General features: G+C 27.2%; 1 pseudogene; it reads left to right on the top strand.

Annotated features, from left to right (window-relative positions):
* Nucleotides 1-1,449: 1,449 nt before the first annotated feature.
* LOC124930395 lies at nt 1,450-8,222 on the top strand (annotated as a pseudogene).
* The last annotated feature ends 2,041 nt before the right edge of the window (nt 8,223-10,263 follow it).

Genomic DNA, 10,263 nt, shown 5'->3' with positions numbered 1-10,263 from the left:
TTTCTTTTAAGTGATATAAATAAACAAAAATTAAATTTGAAATTCATAAAATTGTTTTATGTAATTTTAGATACTCAATAAATTTAAAAATATAACTTCCAATAATCAATTCAAAATTAATTATAGATTTAGATTAAACTACATCTTTACAAACCAAAATCAATTCAAAATTAATTGAATTTATATAATAATAATTTTATCTAAAATATTTTTAAATAATTTCCTTAATCGTGCAATTACACAATAATCCCCTAGTTAATTTATAAATAGAATAAAGTTTATTATTATTAAACTAAATAAAGGTTGATTTCCCAGTAAAGCTTATTTAATTTATAATTTTTTATGATAATGAGTATAATATTATTTAATTTGAGGCAATAATATTAGTTTTATAAAATATTAATCATAGATATTTTACTCTATTGAGCTGTAAGAAATATAGTATGTATAGCTAATAATATTAGTTTTAGAAAAATATTAATCTTAGATATTTTACTCTATTGAGCTGTAAGAAATATAGTGTGTATAGCTAATAATATTGATTCAAAATTTATTGTATTTCTTATTTAAGTTTATAATTTTATAATCTTGGTAAAAAAGATATTATATATATATATATATATATAATTATTATAAATTTATTAGTTGCATAAATTAGTTATCTTTCAAATTATTTATTTATCTTATTATGGTTATAGTTATATGATTTACACAAATGCATTTACAGTTAAATTTGTAATATAATAAACAACACATAATTATTAATTTATGATAGATCATGAATAGTTGATCGATTTATATGCTAAGAGTTCTAAAATAAGCTGTAATTTGAATTATATATAATAAAAGAATTAGTGAAGTGTGAATGTTTATTAAATATTGATAAAAAAAACATTATAGAAAAAATAATGATATATTAAATTTACATCAGTGAATGATCATTTATAATTAAAGTATTATTGCATTTTTTTATAACATATACAACTTTTACACACTATTATATTTTCAATGACATATATTAAAAAATAGCTTATACAATTTATATATTTTTCTTAGACACCTTACAAATTACATAATATTATAACATATACATCATACAATTTTGTTATTCTAAAAATAAATATTTTAACTCTACACAATAAATAATGATGAATTACAAAATCTTAATTATGAAAATCTTTTATTATGATTCGTACTTATCCACATTGATGTAAAAATAAATGCTCCATTCCATTTCACCATTAAATAATTAATTTACCTTTCTCACTATATATAAATACATATAATATACCCTTCCCCGATATAAATACAGAAATAACTGTTGGTTGATTCACAAATTGTATTACAAAATGACTTATTTTTCTTTGTTTTCAATAGTTCAAGTTTTGTATTTTTTTCTTGGTCCTTGTCTTGCTTATAATTTTGCGTCTACTGTAGTCGTCGATAAGTATGGCAAAGGGCAGTTCAAGTCGATTCAAAGCGCAATCAATTTTGTTCCCGTGGGGAATAGTAATTGGTTTCACATCTTGGTCAATCCGGGTGTCTACTTGTAATAATTAATCATATTGTTCATTTGTATAATATTTACTCGCATATTATTTACATTTCATTTTAAAACTCGTTTTCATCAATTTGATACAGCGAGAAGGTAGCAATCCCACGCGAGAAGCAATACATATATTTAGAAGGAAGGGATTCATCTATTACGAAAATCTCATGGAATGATCATAATTCAACCGGAGACAGCAACACCTTTAGCGTATCTGCCAATAACTTTGTTGCTAAGGGAATAACATTTGAGGTTCGACTAAAACTATTGTATTATTATTCACAAAATAGTTATAAATAATTGAATTATTACAACCCTATATATAATTATGTGTAGAATTCGTATAATCTACATCAGAAGACCAGCATTGCTCCAGGAGTAGCAGCAATAATATATGGAGACAAAGTGGCCTTCTATGAATGTGGATTTGTTGGATTCCAAGATACGCTTTCCGATTTTCAAGGTCGTCATTACTACGAGTCATGTTACATAGAAGGAGCGGTAGATTTTATTTGGGGATACGGTCAATCTGTTTTTGAGGTATCAATTATGTATAGTTCATTTTTTCTAAATCACTAGATAAATACTTTAATTATTGTACTAGTTGATTTCATCATAATTTCTTTGTGTTGAGGGTAGAAATGCAAGTTAAATGTCACGGCGGGAGTAGGTGTTCCAATTGGCTATATTACTGCACAAGGTCGAGAAACGCGACAAGAATCAAGTGGATTTGTGTTTAGGAGGAGTTATATTGTTGGCACTGGAAAAGCTTACCTAGGAAGAGCTTATGGAACATTCTCTAGAGTTGTCTTCTATAAATCAATCTTTAGTTCGGTTGTGTATCCTCTTGGATGGGATGCATGGTTTCATACCGGGAATGAGTTGAGTTTTGATTTCATTTTAATAACACGCATAAGTGATTATTTCATTTTTGCACTTATATATAATAACTTACGGGTTTAATTTTGTGACTATAGAGCGAAGTTAACCTATGTGGAGGCAGGTTGCAAAGGAGCGGGTTCTAGCACTTCACAACGGGTGCATTGGGCGAAGGTTGAGAGTCTTTTCAATAAAGATCTAAAACAATATAGCACAACAAATTTTATTGATCGAGATGGATGGATAGCGCATACTCGTTTCTAATGACAAGATATTTACTTTGTTTTGCTGCGTTATTATTGTTCTTAAATATTATTCAAATCTCTTGTGTCAAATGTTTATTTTGGGAAAATCTTTTAATTTTGTTATTTGAATAATATGTGTTCCCATTTTTATTATAATGGTTTGAATAATATTTGGTAATCCTATGTTTTATGAGTTGTATAAATAAATTAAATTAAATTAAATGATTAGAAAGCAATAAAAATAATTCAATGTAATATAATGAAATTCATAGTCATTGTGCCCTGATGATGTATTATAATGAAATTCGGGAAGAATGCCAATTTTACTCAACAAGTTATAATAAACTGTCAAATTTACTTATTAAGTATCAAAATTTTATTTATATATACTAATTAGTCAAAAAGTGTCAAATATATTTAAAATAACAGAAATGTTAAACGGGCGTTAAATTTTTTGCCACATGTATTATCACATATTTTTTATTTTTGTAAATTGACATTACTTTAATTATTTTTTATTCAAACAAAACATCAAAAAATTTTCTTATTTATTTTTACTCTCTCTTTGCCCTCACAACTTATCATTTTCTTTAAATATTTCTCTCTTCATTTCTCCATAATATGAGTAATTTTATTATTAATAAGAATATTTAATTGATTAATTATAAAAATTGTTTTAAAAAGTAACGAGTTATTAAGACTTCGCCACAACGCTGACGATTTAGGATTCGGCTAACAAAGACTTCACCACAACATTGACGATTTAGGATTCGACCAATGAATGTTTCAACAATGACGATGATTGTTTAAGGTTTAACTGAGAATTTGGCATTTTCCGCTAATAGAGACAATGATTTGGGGTTCGACTAATGAAGATTTTGGCCACAACGTCTATGAATTAGGAATCGGCCAACAAAAACTTCCACCAACGACGATGACTGTTTAAAGTTCAGTTATGGAGCACTTGGAGGTTAATAGGAAGAAGGTAAAAATCCGAAAGAACTTGGGTTAATCAAAGAGAGAAAAGTTAGAAAAAAATGGAGAGTTGTGGAGGAATGAGAGAGAAAAAAAATGATTAAGTAAAAATAAGTTTTGTTTGAATGGAAAAATAATTAAAAGTAATGTAAAATTAAAAAATAAAATAGGTGGATATTACATGTGGATAAATTTTTGACGCCGTTTAATATTTCTGTTATTTTAAATATATTTGACACTTTTTGACAAGTTCATACATATAAATAGAATTTTGATATTTAATAAATAAATTTGACACCTTCTTACAACTTAGTGTGTAAAATTGGCATTCTTCCAATGAAATTCTTAGTCAATGTAATATAATAAAATTCTTCAACTATAATTCGCCTCTTTCTTGAATCTCTCGGTTAGTTCTCTTTACTCTCAATTTCTCGATTAATTTTCTTTATAGTATATGATTGTTCGTATGATTTTATATATTCTCATTCTAATTCTATGTTTTTGTTAATATATTACAATAAAAAATAAAAAAAGTAAAAAAAGCAAAATATTATTGTCAAAGAATTTATTTGAAATCTTTAATAGATGAATTTTACTCTACAAAGAATGAAAGATTACAAATAAAATAATATATAAAAGTTTGCTAAATTTTATAGATTTACTTTTGTCTTATTTTTATATTATCAATAATACGAGATAAAATTTTAAATATATAAATTTGTTATTTAAATTGAGTATTTTCATCACTTTTTAGATCTTGTATATTTATTTTATTTTAGTAGGAGTATTTTTAGATAAGTTTGATTAATATGCTCACTTGACAAGGGAAATAAGAAAATTATACATGTTATATGTTATAAAAAATTACAATTATAAGCAATGTTGTTTCGGGTCACTTCTTTGATATTTAATAATGATATCATCTAGTTTTTTCATAAATTCATAATGTGACTTTATCGTGTGAATGAAATGATTGAGTTGATGAAACAATCACTTTTATTTTATAAACATTGTATTAGATAATATATAGTTAAAATAAGACATTCACAATATTGAAATATACTATACACTCATTTTTAATCTCATTTTTAATCTTTGATTTATAACTTTTAAATCTCATGTCAAGATTTTTATTTTAAAATATTTTTACAAACGCTTATTGAACGAAATTAATATATAATAACTAATTTTATACTAATGTTGTATGAATCTGATATCGAATTAATTAATAAAATTATCGAATAATAAAATAAAAATTGTATCTCAGTTTAAATATTGTGCCGTTTAAATAAAAATTAATATAATAAAAAAAACATAAAAATTGAACTTTTCAAAATATATATATATATATATATATATATATATATATATATATATATATATATATATATATATATATATATATATATATATATATATATATATATATATATATATATATATATATATATATATATATATATATATAGAATGGATGATTTATTTTATTAATTTGTAGATATGCCCAGCTCAATTTGAAATAAAGATGAAGGGGGGCGTGCCTAATAAAAGATTGAGAAAAATGAATAAGAAATAAAAGTAAAAATAAAAAACTGAAGAGAAGAGCAAATTTTGCATAGACACTTGTTGTTTTGTTTTATGATCATATACTTGAATTTGAAATGATGTAAGTGAATGTAAAAATACTAAATTAGGCCCGGAACGACTGTCTAATTAATAAGTGAGACAATTGCCTCAAGCCCAAACATTTTTGTGCACCAAAATCTTAAAAATAAATAAATTATAATGATATGTTCATGGGCTTATTTTTAGAAAGCCCATAAATAATAATTGATAACTTAACTTAATTTGTTTCAAAAAAAATAAAAATAAAAAACACTATCTTACTTAGAGAAAAGAATCGCACTATTCCAATTTATCAACAAAATCAAGGAAAAAGAAAAAAATAAGAACAAACATTCTAAAAAAAAAGGAAACACTTCCCCCAAACTCCAAGCCCAAATTGAAATTAATCCCAGAGCTTTCTACACTCCATGTGAATGCCACAGTCTTAATCTCACACTATGTGATATGGTAAATTATTGTCCTAAAGCGATGTCCTTTTTTGGTGTTATACAACGCATATATTCATTATTCTCTTCTTCTACCAAGCGGTGGAAAATCTTCAAAGATCATGTACAAGGTCTTACGATCAAGCCATTATCACAAACACGATGAGAAAGTCATGTTGAAAGTGTGAAGCCCATAAAAGACCAGACTTCAAAAATACGAGATGCTTTAATTGATTTGGCAAACACTTCTTATGACTAAAAAATAAAGAGTGAAGCTGAGGGCTTGACATCATTTGAACTTAAGAATTTTGAATTCATAACCGGAATGATAATTTGGTACAAGTTATTATATGAGATTAACATTGTTAGTAAGTTTCTCCAATTAAAAAAAATGGATATTAATGTTGCTATTGGACAGTTAAAGGGGCTTATTTCTTTTCTCCAAGAGTTTAGAAAATTTGGATTTGATCAAGCCTTGGTTGAAGCCGAACATATTGCAAGTGAAATGGGAATTGAACCTATTTTCGAGAAAAACACATCATTCGGAAAAAGAGACAATTTGATGATATCAACAGTGAAGAGGTAACTCAATCTCCTAAAGAATCTTTTCGAGTTAATTACTTCTTATTTATAATTGATCAAGCTCTTTCTTCACTTCTAACTCGGTTTGAGCAATTTCAAAAGTACGAAGTTGAGTCTATTGATGATGATGGTCTCTTGATCTCATGTATCAATCTTCAAAATTCTTTAACACATGATGGGCACTCCGATGTTGATGGATCAGATTTATTTCTAGAACTAAAGTTGTTAAGACATTTATTTCCCGGAGAAGCAAAAAGAGCGATTGATGTACTGAATTATTTGAAAACAATGGATGATTGTTATCCAAATTCCTATATCGCATATCAAGTTTGCTGACTATATCAGTTACTATTGCATTTGCGGAAATGAGTTTTTCCAAATTGAAGTTGATTAAAACTTATCTTCAATCAACTATGTCGCAAGAAAGACTAAATGGGTTAGCTATATGTTATCTATCGAGAAAAAAATTATTGAGAAAGTTGATTATGCAAACTTGATCAATACTTTCGTTTTAAAAAATGTGAGACGAGTAATATTCAAGTGACTATCTACTAGTTCGGAACATGAATTTTATATTTTGTTTGGATCTTCTTTGTTTTTTTAGTATTTACTTATGACATATTGTTTTGATGATATTTTATTTCTAGAATTCATGTTACAAATACTATTATATTTAAATCGATAAAAAAATATATGTATGAATATTAAGTTTTGAGGGCACCAAGTTTTGTGTTCGTCTCAAGCCTCAAAATCTCAGGTCCGACACTGTACTAAATGAACTCTATATATGCATTCATAGAAGTTTTTAATTGATCGTTGTCCGGCACTGTACTAAATGAACTCTATATATACATTCCTAGAAGTTTTTAATTGATCGTTGAAACGTAGTGTATAATTGTGTTCTTGAAAATTGCATGATGATTGATGAATGATCATAAAGAGGTTGATTGTTATGGACTATTTTGAAGGTATGATCATTTATTTTTATATTAAGGTTAGATGTTATGTTTAATATTTTCTAATATCCGACCGAATTTAGTTTTCGAATCAAATTTTAAACAAATTCAAATTTAAATACGATTTTTTATTTTATTTTAAATTTGCGTTTCAACTCGAAAACTAAAAAAAAAAATCGAATATATTTTTTAATATTTATTTAAATTATATATTTATTATATTATTCATTACATATAATTACATAATTATATATAATTTATTATATAATATATTAAAAAAATTGAATTCGATTCAAGTTCAAACAGTAAATTAAATTCGAATTCAGTTTAATTTTATTAGAAATTATTCGAATTCGGTTTTTAAATTGGCTAAAATATCGAACAACCCAGCCCAATGAACTCGAATAACCCGAAAATCGAATCGACGAACCCTAAGTATATATGTCTTTTCATAGTTACATTTAGGAAATTATTACTGAGGAACTAAGATTAATCTCCAAAAGATCTTCAATAAAAAAAGGTTTAATTAACACGTTTATTAAACTAGTCATTTAATTCTATTTTAATTACGCTTATATTCTGCATGATATGGTTAAGCCTACTTGGAATGTTGTAGATCCATTTGATTTAGATTTAGGTTCTAAGATTTGGATCTACCTTTCTACCCGGAGAGGCCAATCAATCAAAAGACGAATATCCAGATCTCATTGGTAATGATCTGAGTCGAGAAGAAGACTACCACTCCTTTCTCTTAAACTTGGAACTTCGCACAGTCGAAGTCGAGCAGGATTGGGCGCTGTGTTTTACGCCCAATCTCCGCCATTTAGCCACTCCGTTCTCCTTAATCTAAAATTTGAATTTTTAGGTCTATTCATTTTAAATATAAAAAAATACAATTTTCACACTAAAAATGGTCAAATGTTTGTAATAGAGCTCATTTGTGAACTGGCAGGGAGGATATAGCATGGAGAATATAGCATTTTGATTTTTGTTTTACTAGTGTAACCAAATATCGAAACAACAAAGAATCTCTTCAACCGCATGTTCTTTCTTAGTTTTTAATTAAGAAAACTGAGTGACATTCTCAACCAAAGCTTGCATATTTCAAAGCCTTCTAATCTAAATTTTATTTTATTTCAATCTCAATTTATTTATTTCTTACCAATCTTTTTAGGGATTGAAGACAAGTAGACATTAGATGAGGATCGATTTTCATCAATTAAGAATATATCACATTTCATTGGGAGATACTCTAAAGATTATGCGAGATGGCTAAGAATGCCATTATATACTATATAAGAATTATATTTAGAATTAATCTTACTTTTGTTAATTTTGAACGATTGAAAAAAAAACTTGATCAGAAAAAGTGCCCAACAACCACGGTTGACGGCTATCAGAAACCCAGTGCAGTTAAGCCCATGTGGAAGCCGAGCCAGATGCCCAACCCCACGTGGAAGCCAAACTGGATAAAGAGGAATAATCACACTTGTGATAATAAACTATTTTCACTTGATTTGATCTTTAGGAGCGAGAAACAAAAAGCATATAAGAAAATATAAATGACACAAGAATACCAAGAATTTAACGTAGAAAACCTCATCAAATTAAGAATTAAAATCACGGGACTTTTGACTAAAAGAAGCTTCATTATAATCAAATGTTAAACACGAAACACGTAAAGATAAGAGATAAAAAAAATAAGAGAAACTTACTATCCCTCTACAAGTGTATAATAGATATCTCTCAAATGTGTTTTGATAAGGCCGCTTCCTCCAGTTTTTATAGCAGAACGAGGACAACTCAATAATCTTTTTCCAATAATACAACCATGCCCCTATTTAACACAAATGAGCTTCTGGACTTCTTAAACAAGTTGAGATTTGTATTACATAGTTGGGAGACCAAACAAATAAGCCAATCCGCGGTTGAACAATAAAACTAGAACTTTCCTTTTAGTAGTGCTCTGGTCAGCATATTAATGACATTATCATATCTATGCACTTTCTCTAAAACCAATAACTTTTTATCAAGAATATCTCGTATCTAGTGATACCTAACATCAATGTGTTTCAATCTAAAATAAAATGTTGAGTTTTTCAAAAGCTAAATCGCACTTTGACTGTCACAAAAATACACATATTTAACCTGCACAAACCAAGTTCAGAAAATTATTTCTTTACCCAAATTAATTCTTTAAAATTTTCAATTGCTATAATAAGTTCAGTTTTAACGGTTGACAACACAGCACATTTTTTAAGCATGTATTGTCAAGAACCAACTCCTCTTACAAATGTAATTAAATAACCAGAAATAGATTATCTTGAATCAATATCATCTGCCATATTAGAGTTGGTATAACTAACTAAATCTAGACTCTCATTTCCAAGGCAAAGTCTCAAACTTGATATACCTCGAAGATATCTCAATATCTATTTGATAGCTTCCTAATGTTCTTTCCCTATATTGGAAAGGAACCTACTCACAGTGCCAACAACATGAGCATATTTAGTCTTGTGCTAACCTTGACATACATAAGACTTCCAATAGTAGAACTATAAGAAATATTATTCATATCTTCTTTCTCATCATCGTTTGAAGGACTAAGTTCAGAGTTCAATTTAAAACGTGCTTCAAAAGGTGTGGCAACACTATTGTCCTTGTCCATATTGCATCTCTGCAACACTTTTTCAGTATATCATTCTTGAGAAAACCATAATTTATGTCTTTCTATCACGACTAATTATAATTCCAAGAATTTTATTCGCTTGTCTAAGATCCTTCATCATAAATAACTCCCTAACTCTTGTTTCAACCTATTAATTTTCATAACACTTTGACCAACAATAATCATGTCATCAACATAAAGTAAGAGAATAATAAAGTCATTAAGAGATAATGTTTGCACAAACACACAATGGCCGAAAATAGTCTTCTTATAAATGTGTTCCTTCTTGAACAATTCAAACTTCTTGTACTATTGTCGTGTAGCTTATTTCAATCTATACAAGTTCATCAATCTGCAA

This window comes from Impatiens glandulifera, chromosome 3, assembly GCF_907164915.1.
Source record: "Impatiens glandulifera chromosome 3, dImpGla2.1, whole genome shotgun sequence".
Lineage (NCBI taxonomy): Eukaryota > Viridiplantae > Streptophyta > Magnoliopsida > Ericales > Balsaminaceae > Impatiens > Impatiens glandulifera.
This window is presented reverse-complemented; position numbering and strand designations above follow the sequence as displayed.